Raw genomic sequence first — 23,003 nt, 5'->3', positions numbered from 1 at the left:
TTTGTCCCACAGACTTCTGTGTCTGAACTTTCTGTTCAGGAAGAAAACAGTTCTGTGACTGTGTATGGATAGTGAATCTGCATGCAAGGGGTGAACTGCGACAAATGCAGGAATGTGCTGCTCTGATATCTCTTCAATAAAAGGCCTTTTGCCTGTTTACAAAGAGTGTGGTTAGGTGACAGCCTCAGATTTTGAGTTGAGGTCACAGGCTTCTTGGGGAGACTCCAGCCAAAGACTAAAGGCCTTGCCATTTTTATTCCAAGGAGGGACTCTTCATCTTTTCTCTGAGTTACTGCTATCCCATCTATTGATAGTTTTCTCCTTTTACCTTTTTTTTTTTTTTTTTACATTTTTAATTCTATCACTGTTTGCTTCCTTGAGGACACAAATGACAAACCTAATCTTTCCCAGTTCCATCCAGCTCTCCTTGGTTCTTTCCTATTTCAATCAATAATTGTAGGGGTGGTATTGTGCTTTTTTCAGATAGGGATACAAATGTTTACCAGATTCATCTCCTATGCTACATATTAGTAGAACTGAAATCTATCCACTTAAATATTTTAAGACATCAAACTGTACCTTAAACTATGCCAAAAACCTTAAATATAAAAAAGGATAGATAATACTACTATATAGTAGGAATTATCACAAATGCATCAAAGGTATCAATTAATACAATCCTTAAAACTATTCTAGGGGGTGGGTACTATTATCATTCCAATCTAACTGATCAGGACATGGGCACACAGTGTGAAGTAACCTGCCTAAGGGCAATCGTCCATGAGTATATCAATTGATTTGTGATTTAAACACAAGCTGAGTATATCAATTGATTCGTGATTTAAACATAAGCTGTTCTGCTCCCTTGTCTTCTTCCATAATCATTTTACTTTTCTACTTCTAGAAAGGTTTGAGGAGTACCAGAACTCTAAAATTATAATAGTTCAGTCTTGAAGAAACCAGGCCTGGCTTATACACGATTGAGGAACTTGAAGATACAGTTGTTTTAGGAAAGGTAAGTTTCAAAAAAAAAAAAAAATTCAAAAAAGCAAAATGGCTGTCTGGGGAGGCCTTACAAATAGCTATGAAAAGAAGAGAAGCGGAAAGCAAAGGAGAAAAGGAAAGATATACCCATCTGAATGCAGAGTTCCAAAGAATAGCGAGGAGAGATAAGAAAGTCTTCCTCAGTGATCAGTGCAAAGAAATAGAGGAAAACAATAGAATGGGAAAGACTAGGGATCTCTCCAGAAAATTAGAGATACTAAGGGAACATTTCATGCAAAGATGGTCTCAATAAAGGACAGAAATGGTATGGACCTAAGAGAAGCAGAAGAGATTAAGAAGAGGTGGCAAGAATACACAGAAGAACTGTACAAAAGAGATCTTCATGACCCAGACAATCACGATGGTGTGACCACTCTCCTAGAGCCAGATATCCTGGAATGTGAAGTCAAATGGGCCTTAGAAAGCATCACTATGAACAAAGCTAGTGGAGGTGATGGAATTCCAGTTGAGCTATTTCAAATCCTGAAAGATGATGCTGTGAAAGTGCTGCCCTCAATATGCCAGCATATTTGGAAAACTCAGCAGTGGCCACAGGACTGGAAAAGGTCAGTTTTCATTCTAGTCCCTAAGAAAGGCAATGCCAAAGAATGCTCAAACTACCACACAATTGCACTAGTAAAGTAATGCTCAAAATTCTCCAAACCAGGCTTCAGCAATACGTGAAACATGAACTTCCAGATATTCAAGTTGGTTTTAGAAAAGGCAGAGGAACCAGAGATCAATTGCTGGATCATCGAAAAACCAAGCGAGTTCCAGAGAAACATCTATTTCTACTTTATTTACTATGCCAAAGCCTTTGACTGTGTGGATCACGACAAACTGTGGACAATTCTGAAAGAGATGGGAATACCAGACCACCTGACCTGTCTCTTGAGAAATCTGTATTCAGGTCAGGAAGCAACAGTTAGAACTGGACATAGAACAACAGACTGGTTCCAAATAGGAAAAGGAGCATGTCAAGGCTGTATATTGTCACTCTGCTTATTTAACTTATATGCAGAGTACATCATGAGGAACGCTGGGCTGGAGGAAGCACAAGCTGGAATCAAGATTGTCGGGACACATATCAATAACTTTAGATATGCAGATGACACCACCCTTATGGCAGAACGTGAAGAACTAAAGGGCCTCTTGATGAAAGTGAAAGAGGAGAGTGAAAATGTTGGCTTAGAGCTCAACATTCAGAAAACTAAGATCATGACATCCAGTCCCATCACTTCATGGCAATTACATGGGGAAACAATGGAAACAGTGAGAGACATTATTTTTTCGGCCTCCAAAATCACTGCAGATAGTGACTGAAGCCATGAAATTAAAAGATGCTTACTTCTTGGCAGGAAAGTTATGACCAACCTAGACAGCATATTAAAAAGCAGAGACATTACTTTGCCAACCAAGGTCCGTCTAGTCAAGGCTATGGTTTTTCCAGTGGTCATGGATGGGTTTGAGAGTTGGACTATAAAGAAAACTGAGCACCAAAGACCTGAACTGTGGTGGTCGACAAGACTCTTGAGAGTCCCTTGGACTGCAAGGAGATCCAACCAGTCCATCCTAAAGGAAATCAGTCCTGAGTGTTCATTGGAAGGACTGATGTTGAAGCTGAAACTCCAATACTTTGGCCAACTGATGTGAAGAACTGACTCTGGAAAAGACCCTGATGTTGGGAAACATTGAAGACAGGAGAAGGGGAGGGCAGAAGTTGAGATGGTTAGATGGCATCACCGACTCAATGGACATGACTTTGAGTAAACTCCTGGAGTTGGAGATGGACAGGGAGGCCTGGCCTGCTGCAATGGGGTCGAATAGAGTCGGACACGACTGAGTGACTGATTTAAACTGAAGTTTCCAAAACAGTGACAAGTTGTTTAACATTTATGTTTTTTAACTTTTGAAAAGTCAGGATTAAGAAAATGCTACTGATTACCTCAGACTTCTATTTCCTCAGTCAGAAAATTTTCTCCTGTGTCTCGCCAAATGGTTGGTACCTTTACCTAAAATAGAGGCATCATCTTATCTACAGAATTAGTTTCTCCTCATTACTTTACTCTGTTTGTGGTCCAATATTTTCCTATCACTTAGGCTTGCAATCTTGGAACCTGGTAGGCACTTAACATTTGTTACAGTTGGTAACATTTCTGTTTTGCTTCTTGGTTTAACTATCGTAAAAAGTCTAAAAAGGTGTCTGGTGTCCTTAAGATGTTCACAGAAAAGTGGCTACACTAAGGTCTCCCTTTTTTTCAACTACAGAGAAATAAATTTACAGTAAATTTAAAAAAAATATTAAAACAGAACTCGGTTGCCTGTGAGCTTCCAGAGCGATCGCTATGCTCCTTAGCCAGAAGAACTATAATTCCCGTCGTGCATTGCTGCCTCCTCAGCCTACAACTGAGCTCGTCATTTCCGCCCGCATTGGCGGTGGATTCTGGGTTTTGTAGTTTATGTCTCTTTTGTTGCCGTCTTGGGAAGGGAAAAGTGTGGCCAGATCGACGGCTCTGAATCTGGTATTACAAAACAATGTTTAAAATAAGTTAATACAATAACGTGTCAGAGTCAGTTTAGCGTCAGGTTTTTATGTATTTACGTTCCGCCTTCCTACTGCGGGGCCCGGGCAGGGGAAGTGACGTGCTTCCGGTGTAATGGCGGCGCGGTGGAGCTCCAGGTAATTACCGAAGTCCGTAGACTCACTGCAGGCAGCGGGTTGGAGTTGGGGTTGCAGGTTGCCAGGCCGGGTGGGAAATGAAGGGGCCCCAGGAGTAGGTGCCGGCTGGCTGGTACGGCTGTCGGCGGTTTTCGCGTGCGCTTGGGTCTCCCGCCGCGCGGTGGCCCGCGAGGTGGGACTGTGAGTGCCGGTCGGGCCGAAGAGCCCCAGCGAGTGGGCTGGGGAGTGCGCGGTGGGGTGGAGAGTGCCTGCGCGGACAGGGCAGGTTCCTGGGGCTGTCTCTCCGCGATGGCGTTTATTGTGGAATCCAGCGCCAGCGCGGGGACCCTTTCCTTTCGTGCGGGGAGTGTTTTGGGCGCGGATCACTTGGAGCCTCTCTAGTCCTTGGTTCGGGGCCCTAGGCCCCTTTCTTAGTGCCTGGGCCCCGAACCATAGGTGTGAGATTAATGAACCGTGGTTTATTTAAAAGCTGTGGAAGCTCTCCTCTCATTCCTCTTTACGGCGAAGTACTTCTGTGACTGCTTCTTCAAAATTTCATGAGTCGTTTCTTTTTCGTCATTTACCACGTAGCTCTGAGGACTCTTGTTCATTATTATGTTTGTTCTTCCTGTTATCCTTTATCCTTATATAACTTGTTTTTCAGTCATTCTGTCGTGTCCTACTCTTTGCGACCCGATGGACTGCAGCACGCCAGGCTTCCCTGTCTTTCACCATCTCCCGGAGTTTGTTCAGACTGGTGTCCATTGACTCAGTGATGCCATCCAACCATCTCGTCCTCTGTCGTTCCCTTCTCCTTCTGATTTCAGTCTTTCACAGCATTAGGGTCTTTTCCATTGAGTCCTCTTTTCGCTTGAGGTGGCCAAAATATTAGAGTTTCTGCTTCAAGGTTAGTCCTTCAAATGAATTCAGGACTGATTTCCTTTAGGATTGACTGGTTGGATCTCTTTGTTGTCCAACGGATTCTCAAAAGTCTTCTCTAACACCACAGTTCAGAAACATCAGTTCTTTGGAGCTCAGCTTTCTTAATGATCCAGTTCTCACATCCACACATGACTACTGGAAAAACCATAGCTTTGACTAGACTGACCTTTGTCCCCAAAGTAACGTCTCTGCTTTAAATATGCTGTCTAGGTTTTTCATAGCTGTTTTCTAAGAAGCAAGCGTCTTTTAATTTCATGGCTGCAGTCACCAGCTGCAGTGATTTTGGAGCCCCCCAAAATAAAATGTGTCACTGGTTCCTTTCTTCCACCATCTGTTTGCCATGAAGTGATGGGACTGGATGCCATGATCTGTTTTTGAATGTTGAGTTTTAAGCCAACTTTCACTTTCGTCAAGAGGCTCTTTAGTTCTTCACTTTCTGCGGTGAGGGTGGTGTCATCTGCATATCTGAGGTTATTGCTATTTCTCCCAGCGGTCTTGATTTCAGCTTGTGTTTCATCCAGCCCTGTATTTAGCATGATGTTCTCTGCATATAAGTTAAATAAGCAGGGTGACAATATACAGCCTTGAGATACTCCTTTCCCGATTTGGAACCAGTCTGTTGTCCCATGTCCGGTTCTAACTTGCTTCTTGAGCTGTCTACAGATTACTCAGGAGGCAGGTAAGGTGGTCTGGTATTCCCATCTCTTGAAGAATTTTCCAGTTTGTTGTGATCCACACTGTCAAAGGCTTTGGTGTCATCAGTAAAGCAGAAGTAGATGTTTTTCTGGAACTCTCTTGCTTTTTCTGTCATCCAGCAATTTGATCTCTGGTTCCTCTACCTTTTCTAAATCCAGCTTGAACATCTTGAAGTTCTCAGTTCATGTACTGTTGAAGCCTGGCTTGGAGAATTTTGAGCATTACTTTGCTATCAATGTGAGATGAGTGCAATTTTGTGGTAGTCTGAGCATTCTTTGGCATTGCCTTTCTTAGGGATTGGAATGAAAACTGACCTTTTCCAGTCCTGTGGCCACTGCCGAGTTTTCCAAATTTGTTGGCATATTGAATGAAGCACTTTAACCGCATCATATTTTAGGACTTGAAGTAGGTCGGCTGGAATTCCATCACCTCCACTAGCTTTGTTTGTAGTGATGCTTCCTAAGGCCCACTTGACTTCACATTTCAGGATGTCTGGCTCTAGGTGCGTGATCACACCATCATTAGGTTAGCTGACTCCCTAACTTGATGTAAGTCATTGCTAGCCTACAGCGAGTTTAAGAAAGAAGTGGATTTTGCTGATATAGCTGATCCCACTAGTGACTTTGAGGGCTTCCTTGTTGCATTTCTCTACTTCTCTCTTTAAATCTGAGAATCCTAGCATGGGAGAGTAATGGATCAAAAAGGCCTCTTGGCCTATTAGTTCCAGCAAACCACCAGACTTTAATAAGCCTGTAGCCTAAATATTTTATCTCAGTATATTCATTTCCCAGGTGGACATTGGAAGAGACATTTCAAGGCCTGCAAGGAAGTTCATACTTTCAAAGCCTTTTCTTCAAGAGTAATATACCAGGGAAGGAAGCAGTGATTAAAGCAAGCCTTGAGGACTTCCCTGGTGGCTCAGACGGCAAAGTGTCTGCCAACAATGTGGGAGACCCAGGTTCACTCCCTGGGTCAGGAAGATCTCCTGGAGAAGGAAATGGCAACCCAATCCCATGGGCGGAGGAGCCTGGTAGGCTACAGTCCATGGGGTCACAAAGAGTCAGACATGACTGAGCAACTTGACGTTCACGTTCACCTTGCTATTTGTAGCTAAGCTAAATCGTTTCCCAATGAACCAAAAAATATGGTGTGGGCTGCCTCGCCCAGGGGACCTAAGGGTTCCTTGATTATGAAATAGGTTGGCTAGTGGAATGGGAGGGTGAGACCCAGTGGAGGTTCATCTTTAATTTGACTTTGAACTTAACTCATAGATGGATTAGACTAGAGTTCAGTACTTTTACCTTGAAAGCTACCCTAGTTTATCAGCAGAGGTTTATCTAGACGTGATGACAGGAGCCTCTGGTCTAGAATGTAGTGCTTTATTTAGGGGCTACTTTATAAACTTCTCTGTAGAGGCCACCTCCTCAAATTGTCTTTAAAATTTAGAATATGATTTATTAAGTGGCTCTTTCATTTTATCATCAGCAAGCCCTTCAAAGCTGTACTGTGAGAGTTGAGAGAACATATCTGGCCCTTATACTTAAGTAAGGCAAGCTGATGAACGCATTTAGGGGTGGGGGTAACAAAGTGGTATGAATGAAGGCATGCAACGTTCTCAGCAATTAGACCTGTTTTAGTAAGTTGAAGTAACTACACCTTGAGGGTCAGATTTCCTCTTGGACTGGAATTGGTAGGAAAGGAACTGATACTTTTCTCGTCTCAATAGGGAAGTATATTAAAGCTACTCTCCAGGTTAACCAAGGGAGGGTGGCGGTGAAGACAGGTAAGATTTGGCTCCTCATGGTACTGTCTTGATACAGCTCATGACAACAGCTTGGCCATTCCTAGAAGTAGGGGTTGATACGTGGGACAAGACTGTTGTGGTATTCCTTGGTAAAGAAGTTGTCAGATATCATTATAGGGAGTTCTTCATAGGAAGAATTAGGAACAATCATCAAAAGCTTACACACCTCCTTTTATATTTGATTTTAGAATTGGAACCTATTAAGTAGCAGGTGCTGTCCTAAGTTCTGGATATATAGCAGTGACCAAGAACTTCAAGGAGTCAGTGTTCTACAAGGTCTTGCGTGCCTCTGAGTCCTTATATGTGCTATCTCATTGCCTGAATGACCTACTTGTCCTTCAAAATACAGCTTCTAGACCGATTTCTTTCTGTGTTCCCCAGACCCACTTACTTGCCCTTCCATTTTTCTAATAGTATTGGGTTTATAACATTGCTGTAGCACTTAGATTGCTCTGCTCTGCCTGTTAATAGGAACTCTGTCTCAGACCTCAGTGCCTTGTGCGCAACTTAACATATATCTCCCGTCACAAGATACAGACACTGCCTTTGACCCTCTATTCTTAATTTGCTCCCAAAGAATTGGGGGTAAAGTAAAAAGAAAAAGAGCATGACTATCCTGCTTTTTCTCAACCTTTTACTTTCTCTTAAGTGCTTTCCTGAACCACTCTTTAAATATCAGTTCTTTTCATTCTGTTTTCCTGTTTTTCCCATACAAAGTTTTTCAGTTACAAAAAACCTCACAAAGGAGACTTCCTCACAAATGCAAACTTTAAAGACAATGAAAAAAGTACTGTTCAGTGGGTGGTTAGAAGTACTGGAGCTGCTGCTTTGCCACACAGGGTATATATTAAGTGGTGAGGGTTATGTAGGTTTTACATGTAAGGTTTTTTGTCTCTTCTTTATACCCGTGACAATGGGTATAAATTTAACTTAATCACAGGTCAGTAAAACCCATATTGATAATTGTTCAGTGAATCAGGTGCTGGGATTAATGAGGAAAGTTGAATTCTGCTGCCGGCCACTTGAGCTGTGAACCAAGTGAAGTGTGGGAAGACTAGAAGGCAAGATGCGGTGGACTTAGCAGGGTTTGAGTACAGGTGATTAAAGGCAGTGGCAGTGGAGATGTCCCTTGTGTGTGTGTGCTCAGTCGTGTCTGACACTTTGTGACCCCCTGGACTGTAGTCCGCCAGGCTCTTCTTCTGTCCATGGAATTTTCCAGGTAAGAATACTGGAGTGGGGTTGCCATTTCTTGCTCTAGGAGTATGTTCTTGACCCAGGAATCAAACTCATATCTCTTGCGTCGCCTCTATTGGCAGGCGGATTCCTTACCACTGCACCACGTGGGAAGCCCCAGAGATATCCCTTAAGTTGTATTTTTATTCAGTTAACGAGAACTGCTACCATGCTACCAAAGAACTCTTTTTTATTAAAGAATAATATAAGGAGATTGATAGTAGATACAGTAGGCATTGAGACAGAATTTTCATTTTAAAAACTGAAGTGTGAAATAATACAGTTATATTGTAGTGGGATGTGCTTTTAATTTAAGTCCTGGATTTCTCTCTAGGCAGCATTGCAGGTATTTAAAGAATTCTTTTGCTCTGTGTAGATAGAATGCAGTGGAGTCCTACAGGTTAGTAGTATGTTTTTTAGAGGCAAGTTGGGAAAGTTGTTACAGTCTTGAGATAAAGAAGACCTATGAGAAATCTTATTAGAGAGGTCAAAACTATTTTCCCTCTTCTAAAATGAAACCAGAGATTATCTTATAGGATCTTCCCTAAATGGAGACTTCCCCCTACTTTTTTCCTGTATACAGTGGCAGAGAGAATGGGGGTAAATGGGCATATTTGATTCTGTCTCCTGTTAACTGAGAAAGAAGGATCAGTTAGATTTGATGACTGACTGGGAATGAGGAAATTGTCACTTGGCTAATTTTATAGGTAATATTTTAGAGGAAGTGCTGGTTTGAGGAGAGGAGGAAATGAGTTCTAATTTGGACTTCTGTAGTTCAGCGGGCTTTTGTTGCATCCACACGGAGGTTTCTACAGGCATTTGGAGATAAAGGTTTGGAACACCGTAAAAAAGATTGGATGAAGTAAAATCGTTCTTATGAATATTAGCCTAAGATGTAGAAGTGGAGATGGTCTTCCAGAGAGAATGTGGAGAAAGAAAAGATAAGGACTATCCATTTGTTCATTTAACGAGTATTAAGAGACTCCTAGAATTATAATAATGAACAAAACAGACAGAAATCTCTGAGCAAAGATTAAACTCTGTGGAATGGTAAAATGTTAGAGGGGTGGACAGAAGAAGAGACAGAAGCAAAGCCAGATGAACTTGGTGTCTTTGGTGTAAGTTAAGAAATGAGAATTTCAAGAAGGTGGTTAGCAGTACCAAGTACTAGACACAGTGTCATAAAAGAAGGAAGTGGCCCCTGGATTTATCAACAAGAAAGTCATTATGTAACCTTGATAAGTACTGTGGTATCCTAAGAGTGGAAACCAAATTGTGGTGAGAGGGGTTAATGGGAGTTTAAGAATTAGAGGCACTTCACTTGAATTCATCTACCAGAAAAAGCTTGGTTGTATAGAGAAAAAGAATGGAATTAGAGAGGGGGCAGAATAAAGGAAATTTGCCCCATATATGTCATAATTTATATTTAAATGAACTTATTTATAAGTTCAACATGTAGACTTTTTCTTTAAAACTAACTCATTTGGAAATCAATACTGTAAATCCAGAAGTAACTGATAGAGATTTTTGAAACAAAAATCACCAACTTCCTGCTCTCATAGAGCCTACATTCTAGTGGAAAGGCTGTATCCTCCTAGTACCAAAAAAGACTTTTTAAAAAAGTTTAGGTAGCATATTCATATGATCATTATCATTTTAATTTCTTTGGTAACTTAAGCACAGGTTTCATGATGTGGGAAGTGAATGGGGTTAAAACTTTCAGTTTATAATGAGTGATTTTGGGTATGAATATTGGTCTTGGAAAAGGAAATGGCAGTCCACTCCAGGAGTTTTGCCTGGAGAAGTCCAGGGACAGAGGAACCTGGGGGGCTACATTTCATGGGGTCGCAAAGAGTCAGACACGGCTGAAGCGACTTAACACACAACACACATTGGTGTCACTGAGTTCTTAAAAAAATGACAAGAACTTTTAGATTTTGTCCTTTTTTTTTTAACTCATCTGAGTCTCACTGTCTTAAGAAGTCCCCAAGTTGGTTCTGTCTTCCCTACATAGAGTCAAAGACCAGTCAGAAGTGTTTATGTTGTTTATTTCTCATCGCTTAAAAACCCAAACAATATCTAATACTATTTTCTCAGCTTCTAACCCTGTTACTTCTACGTAGTAACCTTTAGTCATTCAAATGGTTATGTGTCAAAGCATTCACCTGGTGTACTGTAGTGTATCAGAAAGCAAACAGGGAGGACAGATCTGCATTTCTGTATTTGTATTGATAATTCTGATTTGACATTCAGAATCTGTTCAGATTTTACAGAGGGAAAACAGTGCAGATATATTTATTAAGTAATCCCCCTTTTGGGGGTCCCAGGACAACATCATCTAGTCAAATACATGTAATATTTCTATAGTACACCATGTGAAGAGTCACATAAAGTCTCGAGTTAGTGCATGTCAAGTTTTGCTGCCAAATGAGTTTACCAAAAATCTGTATTTTTAAGGCATTTCAGATTTCAGAATCGCAGGTAAGGGCTTGTCACTCTTGTGAGTTTTCTTGAACGGTTTCGGCCCTTTTATTTTCTTGATATTGTGAAGCTGTGCTGAAATCAAATTATAGTATCAAATATTTTCTTATGTGGCATATCATGGGGCAGATTTCTTGCTAATATGTATGTATTCAAAAAAATAGCAAGAAAAAGTAAGGACGCCGTTTTCTTGAACATTTTTTTTTCCCTCTAATACAAATAGGGAAAGGCCATGACAATCTTAATCATTAATGCTTAAGAACTGTGGCCAATCTGTTATTCCTATCTGTTCTCTAAAAAGGGAAATCACCATTTGGAAGGGTCATTGGTTTGTGTCCTATTTGGAAATTTTTCCAAGGATTCCATCAACACCACCTTTCCATTATATTTTTGTATTAAGAACAGATTTGCACTAGCTTTTAATTTGAATGCTATTTACTATCCATTTCCTTATTTTGTTTTTTGTTTTAAACTCTTACAATGTTTGGAGTTTGCCATGCTTACTGTTACTATGTAGAATGCAGAAGAGCAAACTAAAGGAAATCGACTTCTTTGACTTTTTTTTTTCTCACTTCCCAGAAACTACAGCTCACAGAAAACCAACAAAGGCACGAGATACAGACCATTTACTTATGAATGTGTAAAACTCAAAAAAGTCCACTTTATTTCTATAACATGTTGAAAGTACTTCAGAATTCACATAATACTTTTGGTTCTGGTTAAATTATATATACCAGTTTATCACAAATGGTAAAATCTATAACTGTTCAAAGTTTTAAAAAATTACTTAAGAATGGTTTCTTGTATTTCTATGCCACCTTTATAGTTCTGGTTTCTCATTTCTTAATTAGTAAATTCAGCGTGCAGGTTCTGTCCCAGGCTAATTTATACACTTCCGGAAGGAACGGCCTCTTGAATCCACAGAGTATTGAGGTGGGGAGCCCCCAACCACGTCAGATTTGTTTCACATGTGGTAATATACATGTTTCAATCCATTCTCCCAAATCATCCCACCCTCACCCTCTCCCACAGAGTCTAAAAGACTGCTCCACACATCCGTGTCTCTCCTGCTGTCTCGTACACAGGGTTATCATTATCCTCTTGCTATATTCCATATATATGTGTTAATATACTGTATTGGTGTTTTTCTTTCTGACTTTCTTTTAACAATTTTATGAAGTATATTTCCACAAGTTTCTCTAACATGGGCTGAAGATACCTAAGGGACAGTGGTAGGTGTTTTATTTTGAAATAATTGAGAAAGTAGTGCATTAATTAATTGAATATTTTCCTATTTTTTGAACTTTTGAGGTAATTGCAGAATGTATAATTTTATAGTTTACAGTTACTTGTCTAAAGCAGTCTTCTTACAAATCTTATTAAGTATTTTGCTTTCTGATGCTTACTGAAACAACATCTTATTATAAAATATTCTTCTTGCTCAGGAGAGCAGGTGTGGTTTTGCTGAGTGACTTACTTGTGACAAGGAGAGAGAAATTTAATAATTCATCATGAAATCCACACAGTGATGCTAAGGAGAGTAGTGAGAGCTATAAACTCTGGATAAATTACTCTCGTTGCAGGAATTTCCAATTAGTCTACATATCAAGCATGCACATATTGAACTCTCAGAATTTCCCTGCAGGCATATTCTGTATAAATCTGGACAGTGATAGTACTTTATGCATTTTTTGTTAGAACTGGGATAGGAGTCTGCAGTATTATCAATTTCATTCTTATGTTTTGGGACATAGAAATGTAACAGATTGTACTTGATTGCCAGAAAAGTATTTGGTGATGATGGTTGAAGGGTAGAAAGGTGAAAGATGATACTGATCAGAAAGAAAACTCAGTAAACTTAAGTGGGCGAGATAATTTGAAATTAAAGGCATTAAAAATTGCTGTGTGTGTGTGAGTGTAGGATGAGAAGAGAAACCAGGTTTTAGACCCAAGAGGGATCATCAAGGAAAATACTAGATATTACACAGTAGTCAAGTGATTTATTTGCTCATATTGTACCTGGTCACAGTGAATTCTTGGTATGCAAATATAAAAAAATCCTTAACATTATTATTCTTGTTTAAAAAAAGTAGGGCCTCATTATATTAACATCAAAACCTTTACTATCTGGAACTTTTAATGGGTCAGTTTAGGAAAATTTTATGCATAGTATATATAGATTGTGTCTTTTTACATTTTATAATTCACCAATTTGGCATCAGCTTACTAATGTTGGGATGAAGTATCAGATAGACTTGGATTTTATCTCTGTCACTTACTAGCAGTGATTTGTTTGTACACATCACTTCAACTCTCTGTACCTCAGTTTTCCCATTGAAAAATAAGGCTTAAAAAAGTCACGAAAGCAGGGTAACGATGAGGGTTAAGTAAGAATATAGAAATGAAATGCCTGGTATAGTGTCTCTGTGACTATAACAGTTTATTATTTATTTGTTGTTGTTGCTATTGTTATCTGACTCTAAATTAGATGTTTCTGACTTCTGACACAGGAAATGCAATTAGTTCATCTCAGATACCTCAGAAACATCATTGTAATGTGCTGTAGAATTGTTAGTGTAGATGGCAAATTACTGTGTTGTGGAGCTACTATATACATTGGCAGTCTTCCCTTTGGCTGGTTTTGAACAGCATTGGGCAAGCTGTGTTCACCGTTGTATCGTTCCTGTCAGCCATGGGTCACTAACCATTGCATTTTAAAATGACTTACCTCATTGGAAAACATATTTTACAGTTGAGAAAAATGCTTTTTGAATGTTTATAAATTATTGGTACTAGAGCTTAGACTATCTCCTTTATTATCAATTTGGGCATGCTATATAGGTAAATGCTATATAGGAATATAGTATACACTATATAGGTATATGGGTAAAGGCTGATTTTGAAATACATTTTATTTTAGGTGCATGCTAAGGTAAGTTCTCTTGGGCTGAAAATACGTTTATCTGTTTGGATTTAATTATTTCTGAAAGTCCAGATCCCAGCCTGTTCTCATTCTTCTACTCAGAACACCATGATGTGCGTGTAATACTTTTCAGCAAGTTCATAGTATTAAGCTGGACTAGAAAGCTCTCTTCCATTATTTTGTCCCCCATTAAGAGACCTGCCTCTTGAGAAACCTGTATGCAGGTCAGGAAGCAACAGTTAGAACTGGACATGGAACAACAGACTGGTTCCAAATAGGGAAAGGAGTACGTCAAGGTTGTATGTTGTCACCCTGCTTATTTAACTTCTATGCAAAGTACATCATGAGGAACCCTGGGCTGGAAGAAGCACAAGCTGGAATCAAGACTGCTGGGAGAAATATCAATAACCTCAGATATGCAGATGACGCCACCCTTATGGCAGAAAGTGAAGAGGAACTCAAAAGCCTCTTGATGAAAGTGAAAGAGGAGAGTGAAAAGGTTGGCTTGAAGCTCAACATTCAGAAAACAAAAATCATGGCATCTGGTCCCATCACTTCATGGGAAATAGATGGGGAAACAGTGGAAACAGTGTCAGACTTTATTTTTTTGGGCTCCAAAATCAATGCAGATGCTGATTGCAGCCATGAAATTAAAACATGCTTACTCCTTGGAAGGAAAGTTATGACCAACCTAGATAGCATATTAAAAAGTAGAGACATTACTTTGCCAACAAAGGTCCGTCTAGTCAAGGCTATGGTTTTTCCTGTGGTCACGTATGGATGTGAGAGTTGGACTGTGAAGAAAGCTGATCACCGAAGAATTTGAACTGTGGTGCTGGAGAAGACTCTTGAGAGTCCCTTGGACTGCAAGGAGATCCAACCAGTCCATTCTAGAGGAGATCAATCCAGGGAGTTCATTGGAATGACTGATGCTAAAGCTGAAACTGCAATACTTTGGCCACCTCATGCGTCGAGTTGACTCACTGGAAAAGAGTCTGATGCTAGGAAGGATTGGGGGCGGGAGGAGAAGGGGATGACAGAGAATGAGATGGCTGGATGGCATCACCGACTGATGGACATGAGTTTGAGTGAACTCCGGGAGTTGGTGATGGACAGGGAAGCCTGGCGTGCTGTGATTCATGGGGTCGCAAAGAGTTGGACACGACTGAGCGACTGAACTGAACTGAACTGAACTGAAGAGAAGAGGCCTCCAGTCTGCCTCCTTTATTTGGAAGACAGACTGCATAGAGGATATTAGTCAACTGAGTTAGTGCTCATTTCACGTTAGCATGGATCCTACTATATAAACACCCCATTATAGAGTAGGGCAACTTGTTCAACTTTGGATCTAAACACAGTCCACATATTGCATGTGTTAGGTCTGTTAAGCCTCTTTTAACAGTGGATTCCCATCTCTTTCAGAATGTTCCACAGTTTATTGTGATCCACACAGTCAAAAGCTTTGGCATAGTCAATGAAGCATAAATAGATATTTTTCTGAAACTCTCTTGCTTTCTCCATGATCCAGCGGATGTTGGCAATTTGATCTCTGGTTCCTCCGCCTTTTCTAAAACCAGCTTGAACATCTGGAAGTTCACGGTTCACATATTATTGAAGCCTGGCTTGGAGAAATTTGAGTATCGTATCTGGAGATCATCAAAACAAGGATTCAGAATGCCCTGACTAAAAGGCTCCAGTGTCTGCTAATCATTTAGAATTGTGTTGTTTAGTATGGTAACCAGTAGCCATATGTGGCTATTCATCTTTAAATATAAACTTAATTAAAATCATATAAAATTAATTTTCTCATTTCCACTAGGTATGTTTGAAGTTCTCAATAGCCACATGTGGCCAGTGACTATTGGTATAGTGGCTACTTACAGTACAGAAAAAGAACCTTTCCATCAGTGCAGAAAGTTCTGTTGTACAGTGCTGATTTAAAAGTGTCAACTAGCAGAGAGGGGAAAAAAAATAAGAGGATCAAGGACAAAAATAGTGCAAATGAGTCTCTGACAGTCACTGGTGTCTAGCATATGTTGAAGGAGGGCCTCGTTCTGCCTTCTGTGTTTTCTCCTTCTGGATCGGAGAAGTCCTGAGAATGAGTCACAGGTGACTGATGGCAGCAGTATCCACCAGCGTCTTCCCTGCAAAACGTAAAGAGTACTAGGCAGAGTCTTTTACTTAGATTAGATTCTTTTCAGGTTCATTTCGGACAATTCAGTTCTTGAGCCTAGCTCGTAGAGGGAGTCTTGGTGAATGTAAGGAAGGGGCAAAAACTCCTATGGACAAAAAGTGACTCAGTTAATTTGTGGTGGTGGCGGCGGGTGTTTATGCGTGCGTACTCAGTCGTACCCCATGTACTGTCGTCCTCCAGGCTCCTCTGTCCATGGAATTTTCCAGGCAAGAATCTTGGAGTGGGTCACCATTTCCTAGTCCAGAGGATCTTCCCGACGTAGCGATTGAACTCACGTCTCTCGTGTCTCCCACATTGGCAGGTGGATCCTTTACCACTGTGCCACCGGGGAAGCCCCAATTAATTTGTATAACAACATTATTAAAATAGAAGAGAATGGAATCCTCTATTGAGGTATCATGTAGTATCATCCCAGGTGTAGGGACAAATTATAAATAGTAAGGACATTAACAGTTCTATAGGCTTTTAATTTTTACATAAACTATGTTCCAGATCTCACAGTTAATAAGCATATTTAAGCCTACGGGCAAGAAAATTTTTACTGTTTATTCGAGTCTATGTATATGAATTTTTTGACTTGAGAAGTACATAATCATTGAAACAATTATTGTTATCAGATACATATCTAGTTCACATAGGAAGACTGAATTCTGGTGCAGGTGTTTTTCTTTTCTTGCCCTCTCACAGTTTTTCATGTTTTATTTTCATTTTAAGGATAATAAAAGTGTTTCATGAACATATTTTGTCATCTGGATGACTCCAGTTCAGTGCTTAAGTTTGTGTTTGTGGTCATGTAATAGCAGATACGTGCATGCTAAAGTCGTTTCAGTCGTGTCCGACTCTTTGCAATGCTATGGATTGCAGCCTGTCAGGCTCCTCTGTCCATGGGATTCTGAATGCTGGAGTGGGTTGATCTTCTGACCCGTGGATCGAACCTGCCATCTCTTGTATCTCCTGGATTGGCAGAAAGTTCTTTACCAAAAGCACCACCTGGGAAGCCCATTATGTAGATACTGTTACTTTAATTATCATGGCTGATGTCCTAAGCTTTAAAAAGCACTGATACTGATTTTTGTTTTTTACATACATGTGTGTGCTTTTTACCAGTGAGTTAAGGATTAATATTTGAATTTTATGTTTCCCTTTTCAAATGATTAATATCTTAAGTTCTTCACTACAAAGTAGATAAGCTGTGGAGTCCTGTATTTGACTCATGATTTAAGACAAATTGATAACCAGTTTCTCGTCCAGAATTGGAAAGCTGAGAAATCTTGAGGAAGAGTTGGATATTGGAATTTCCTTAGGGATGCCTTTGTAAAACCAGTGTGCCTAGGTATCCTGCCCCCCACCGACACCCCTGTATATGAATCTTCTAAGTAAGTCAGATGGACCCCAATATATGTACAAGTAATTCTCCAGCCATGCAGGTTTGCATATTCCACTTTTTTTTTTTAACATAGTGACTTCGGGATCTTGTTTTACAGTATTAAGTAGTGATCTGAAATGACATGTGTAGAGAAAACCCAGCCAGCCACTTTGCTTTATTAGTAGCTGAGTGCTTTGCTTTTCATTATAGATTTACTTTTTGTAAATAAATTAACTACTTTTTATAAGTCAATCTATAAATAAATTTATAAATAAACTCCATGTGGGCAGGGAATTTTGTTAGGATTGTTCATTGCTGTCTACCCAGTTCTTAGAAGGATGCCTGGGAAAATACAAGTGCAATAAATGTTTGTTGTCATTGAATAAATTTATATATAGATAATACTAGACGATAAGGATATACTAGAATATAATGATCGTGCCAGTTCAGTTCAGTTCAGTTCAGTCGCTCAGTCGTGTCCGACTCTCCGCGACCCCATGAATCACAGCACGCCAGGCCTCCCTGTCCATCATCAACTCCCGGAGTTCACTCAAACTCATGTCCACAGAGTCGGTGATGCCATCCAGCCATCTCATTCTCCGTCGTCCCCTTCTCCTCCCGCCCCCAACCTTTCCCAGCATCAGAGTCTTTTCCAGTGAGTCAACTCGTCGCATGAGGTGGCCAAAGTATTGCAGTTTCAGCTTTAGCATCAGTCCCTCCAATGAACATCCAGGATTGATCTCCAGAATGGACTGGTTGGATCTCCTTGCAGTATAAGGGACTCTCAAGAGTCTTCTCCAGCACCACAGTTCAAAAGCATCGATTCTTCGGCGGTCAGCCTTCTTCACAGTCCAACTCTCACATCCATACATGACCACGGGAAAAACCATTGCCTTGACTAGACGGACCTTGGTTGGCAAAGTAATGTCTCTGCTTTTTAATATACTATCAAGGTTGGTCATAACTTTCCTTCCAAGGAGCAAGCGTCTTTTAATTTCATGGCTGCAATCAGCATCTGCAGTGATTTTGGAGCCCCAAAAAATAAAGTCTGACACTGTTTCCACTGTTTTTCCATCTATTTCCCATGAAGTGATGGGACCAGATGCCATGATCTTTGTTTTCTGAATGTTGAGCTTCAAGCCAACCTTTTCACTCTCCTCTTTCACTTTCATCAAGAGGCTTTTGAGTTCCTCTTCACTTTCTGCCATAAGGGTAGTGTCATCTGCATATCTGAGGTTATTGATATTTCTCCCGGCAATCTTGATTCCAGCTTGTGCTTCTTCCAGCCCAGCGTTCCTCATGATGTACTCTGCATATAAGTTAAATAAGCAAGGTGACAATATACAACCTTGACGTACACCTTTTCCTATTTGGAACCAGTCTGTTGTTCCATGTCCAGTTCTAACAGTTGCTTCCTGACCTGCATACAGGTTTCTCAAGAGGCAGGTCAGGTGGTCTGGGATTCCCATCTCTTTCAGAATGTTCCACAGTTTATTGTGATCCACACAGTCAAAGGCTTTGGCATAGTCAATAAAGCAGAAATAGAAGTTTTTCTGAAACTCTCTTGCTTTCTCCATGATCCAGCGGATGTTGACAATTTGATCTCTGGTGCCTCTGCCTTTTCTAAAACCTGCTTGAACATCTGGGAGTTCACGGTTTACATACTGCTGAAGCCTGGCTTGGAGAATTTTGAGCATGACTTTACTAGCGTGTGAGATGAGTGCAATTGTGCGGTAGTTTGAGCATTCTTTGGCATTGCCTTTCTTTGGGATTGGAATGAAGACTGACCTCTTCCAGTCCTGTGGCCACTGCTGAGTTTTCCAAATCTGCTGGCATATTGAGTGCAGCACTTTCACAGCATCATCTTTCAAGACTTGAAATAGCTCAACTGGAATTCCATCACCTCCACTAGCTTTGTTCGTAGTGATGCTTTCTAAGGCCCACTTGACTTCACATTCCAAGATGTCTGGCTCTAGGTCAGTGATCACGTTATCGTGACTATCTTGGTCGTGAAGATCTTTTTTGTACAGTTCTTCTGTGTATTCCTGCCACCTCTTTTTAATATCTTCTGCTTCTGTTAGGTCCATACCATTTCTGTCCTTTATCGAGCCCATCTTTGCATGAAATGTTCCCTTGGAATCTCTGATTTTCTTGAAGAGCTCTCTTGTTTTTCCTATTCTGTTGTTTTCCTCTATTTCTTTGCATTGATCACTGAGGAAGGCTTTCTTATCTCTCCTTGCTATTCTTTGGAACTCTGCATTCAGATGCTTATATCTTTCCTTTTCTCCTTTGCTTTTCGCCTCTCTTCTTTTCACAGCTATTTGTAAGGCCTCCTCAGACAGCCATTTCGCTCTTTTGCATTTCTTTTCCATGGGGATGGTCTTGGTCCCTGTCTCCTGTACAATGTCACGAACCTCCGTCCAGAGTTCATCAGGCACTCTATCAATCAGATCTAGTCCCTTAAATCTATTTCTCACTTCCACTGTATAATCATAAGGGATTTGATTGAGGTCATATCTGAATGGTCTAGTGGTTTTCCCTACTTTCTTCAATTTAAGTCTGAACTTCGCAATAAGGAGTTCATGATCTGAGCCACAGTCAGCTCCTGGTCTTGTTTTCGCTAACTGTATACAGCTTCTCCATCTTTGGTTGCAAAGAATATAATCAATCTTGCCAGTAGAGGTTAAAAAAAATACCATTATCATTGGGAAAAAATTTGGTGAATAAAATTTTTTGAGTTTTATAGTTCTATATATTTATAACCGTAAAAACAGGATCTTTGAAAAGAATCATGTGATTTGTGTATGGCAAATACACATTGTGTGAGTCATTTTGAGGAGGCAAGTGAAACCTAAAAATCCAGCCAAGACTAGGTCATAATACCTTCAGGGCTGTATCACCTGAGGTGAGGGAGGAGTAGCTTCTGTTTTTTATTTAGAAATGTTTGTTCATTAATACCTGACATAATTCATAAAGTTAATTAAGTTTGCCATCTTATTTTTTTTCTTTTTGTCTTCTCTGTTTTTTGTTCTTCTGTTCCTTCTCTCCTGCCTTTGTAAATTATTTTTTAAATTCCATTTTAATTTATCTGTAGAGATTTTAGTTATATTTATTTACATTTTTTTGGTCATTTCTCTAGAGAACATAATGTCTATCCTTAACTTTTCACAGGCTTCTTAGAGTTCATATTGTACTGCCTCAGAAGAAAATCAGGAACCTTGCCTCATTTAGGTCCATTTTAGTCCACATATATCTGCATACATACACTCTACTGTCTCAAGACGTTTTATAGTTCAGTTCAGTTGCTCAGTTGTGTTCGACTCTTTGCGACTCTGTGGACTGCAGCATGCCAGGCCTCCCTGTCCATCACCAACTCCAGGAGTTTACTCTAACTCATGTCTATTGAGTCAGTGATGCCATCCAACCATCTCATCTTCTGTCATCCCCTTCTCCTCCTGGCTTCAGTCTTCCCCAGCATCAGGGTCTTTTCAAATGAGTCAGTTCTTCCCATCAGTTGGCCAAAGTATTTGAGCTTCAGCATCAGTCCTTCCAATAAATATTCAGGACTGATTTCCTTTAGGATGGACTGGTTGGATCTCCTTGCTGTCCAAGGGACTCTCAAGAGTCTTCTCCAACATAGTTTCTGCTTTAAACAGATCTGTGTATTGTAGATAAAGGAAAAAGTAGTCTTTTATATTTCTTGAGGAAGTTACCATTTCCAGTGTAATTTTTTCCTTTTTGAAAGTCCATACTTCTATCTGGTGTTATTTGCCTTAGCATTTCTGGCAGTGCAGGTCTGCTGGTGACACATTCTCTTAGTTTCTCTTAGTTGTTTTTGTTTGCTTTGTTCAGTCAGAAAAATGTCTTTATTTCATCTTCATTCTTAAGATTATTTTTGCTGAAAGTTAGCAGTTTCTTAATCTTTCAGCACTTTAAAGATTATTCTACTGTCTTTTGGTCTCCTTAGTTTCTAAAGAAAAGTCAGAAATAATTTGAATTATTCCTCTTATATAATGTGTTGTTTTTTCTTCTTGCTGCTCTCAGGATTTTCTCTTTATCTTTAGTTTTCAGCAGTTTGATTACTGACTACTGTATGTAACTATTTGTGTAAGTGTGGTTTTCTTTATATGTAACCTGTTGGCGAGTGTTCAAGCTTCTGAATCTGTAAATTTGTGTCTTTCATCAAATTTGGGGATATCTTGGCTGTTATTTCTTGAAATAACATTCTATCCCATTCTTTCTCTCCTTCCTTCTTGTACTTTAATTACACAGTGCCCATTGATATTGTCTCACATATCCCTGATACAGTTCATTGAAATTTCTCTCTGTATTCTTTAGGTTGGATAATTTCTAATGATTTTACATCAAACTTATTGACTTTCCTTTATCTCCATTTTGCTCTTAAGTATGTCCAGTGAATTTTTTTTGCTTCATGTATTTTTCAGTCCTTGGATTTCAGTTTCGTTGATTTTTTGTTTTGGGTTTTTTTCCCTGAAATTTTCTATATTTTTATTCCTTACAAGCATGTTTTCCTTTTCACTTTTGACTGTGCTTTGAAAACCTCTTATGCTAATTTCAGCATCTGGGTTGGTGTCTCAGTATTGGTTTTCTTTGATTGTTTTTTTCCTCAAGATCAGGCCACAGTTATCTGATAAGTTGTTTTTTAATTATATCATGGACATTTTACTATTCTGTTAAGACTTTGGATTCTGGTGTATTCCCCTGAGGAATGTTGACCCTTTAGGTGATTATTTGATAAAGCTTAAGTTGCAAATTCTGTCTCTTGAACCCATCTGTCTCTTGAGTTGTTCACATCTCTGTTCAGTTCTGTAACCCTGAGCAGAACTCTGTTCAGCGTGTGTATGGCTTTAGTATGTGTATGAGTTCAGGTGTAGTCAGAAATTTGGGAGATTATATTGAGCACATGGGACTTCCCTTCTCTGGTTCTCTGCTCTGGGAGTCCCTGAGCAATGATATGCTTTAGATTGCAGTTATACTTTGTAGATTGACATATTTGTGAAGAATCAGCTATATTTTGTTTTTGCTAACCTAGATAGCATGAGAACCATGGTAAAGGAAACTTTACTTAGTGATATATACCTCCCCAACTGCATTAAGTGATGGCAACTCTCTATCACTGTACTTTATGGTACCTAGATTATTTGTGTACGTGGTCCAGTGAAAATACCTAATCAGGTGTCCTTAAGCTGGGTTTCTAGTCCACCACTAGCTTGTTTTATAGCTTGCTGCTGCTGCTGCTGCATCACTTCAGTCGTGTCCAACTCTGTGTGACCCCATAGACAGAAGCCCACCAGGGTCCCCCGTCCCTGGGATTCTCCAGGCAAGAACACTGGAGTGGGTTGCCATTTTCTTCTCCAGTGTGTGAAAGTGAAAAGTGAAAGTGAAGTTGCTCAGTCGTGTCCGACCCTTAGCGACCCCACGGACTGCAGCCTACCAGGCTCCTCCATCCATGGGATTTTCTAGGCAAGAGTACTGGAGTGGCTTGTCATTGCCTTCTCCAGTTTTATAGCTTAGAACATTGTTATAACTTAGAACATTGAAATGATTTATCTGACAGTGTTTTTATCCTTAAAATGAAGGATTGGACGAGATAATCTGTATCATCCTTTGTCCAATTCAAGTTAGATTTATTTAAAATTG

At 39.9% G+C, this 23,003-nt stretch overlaps 1 protein-coding gene across 3 annotated transcripts in view; it reads left to right on the top strand.

Moving 5' to 3' along the window:
- The first annotated feature begins 3,577 nt into the window (after positions 1-3,577).
- Positions 3,578-23,003, top strand: part of CWC22 (CWC22 spliceosome associated protein) — a 75,648-nt gene continuing 56,222 nt past the window's right edge. For 2 of the 3 annotated variants that reach the window (XM_088830655.1, XM_088830640.1), the window contains exon 1: positions 3,578-3,724. The gene's annotated coding sequence lies outside the window, so the exon portion shown is untranslated. Of the gene's footprint in view, positions 3,725-5,672; positions 6,372-23,003 lie in introns of those variants that run through there. The other variant, XM_088830645.1, reaches the window with a different exon arrangement.

The sequence above is a fragment of the Moschus berezovskii genome, chromosome 2 (assembly GCF_049115385.1).
Source record: "Moschus berezovskii isolate FMDL1 chromosome 2, NW_MosBer_1.0, whole genome shotgun sequence".
In the NCBI taxonomy this organism is placed as follows: domain Eukaryota; kingdom Metazoa; phylum Chordata; class Mammalia; order Artiodactyla; family Moschidae; genus Moschus; species Moschus berezovskii.
Note: the sequence above shows the minus strand (reverse complement) of the source record. Positions and strands in the feature narration are given on the sequence as shown.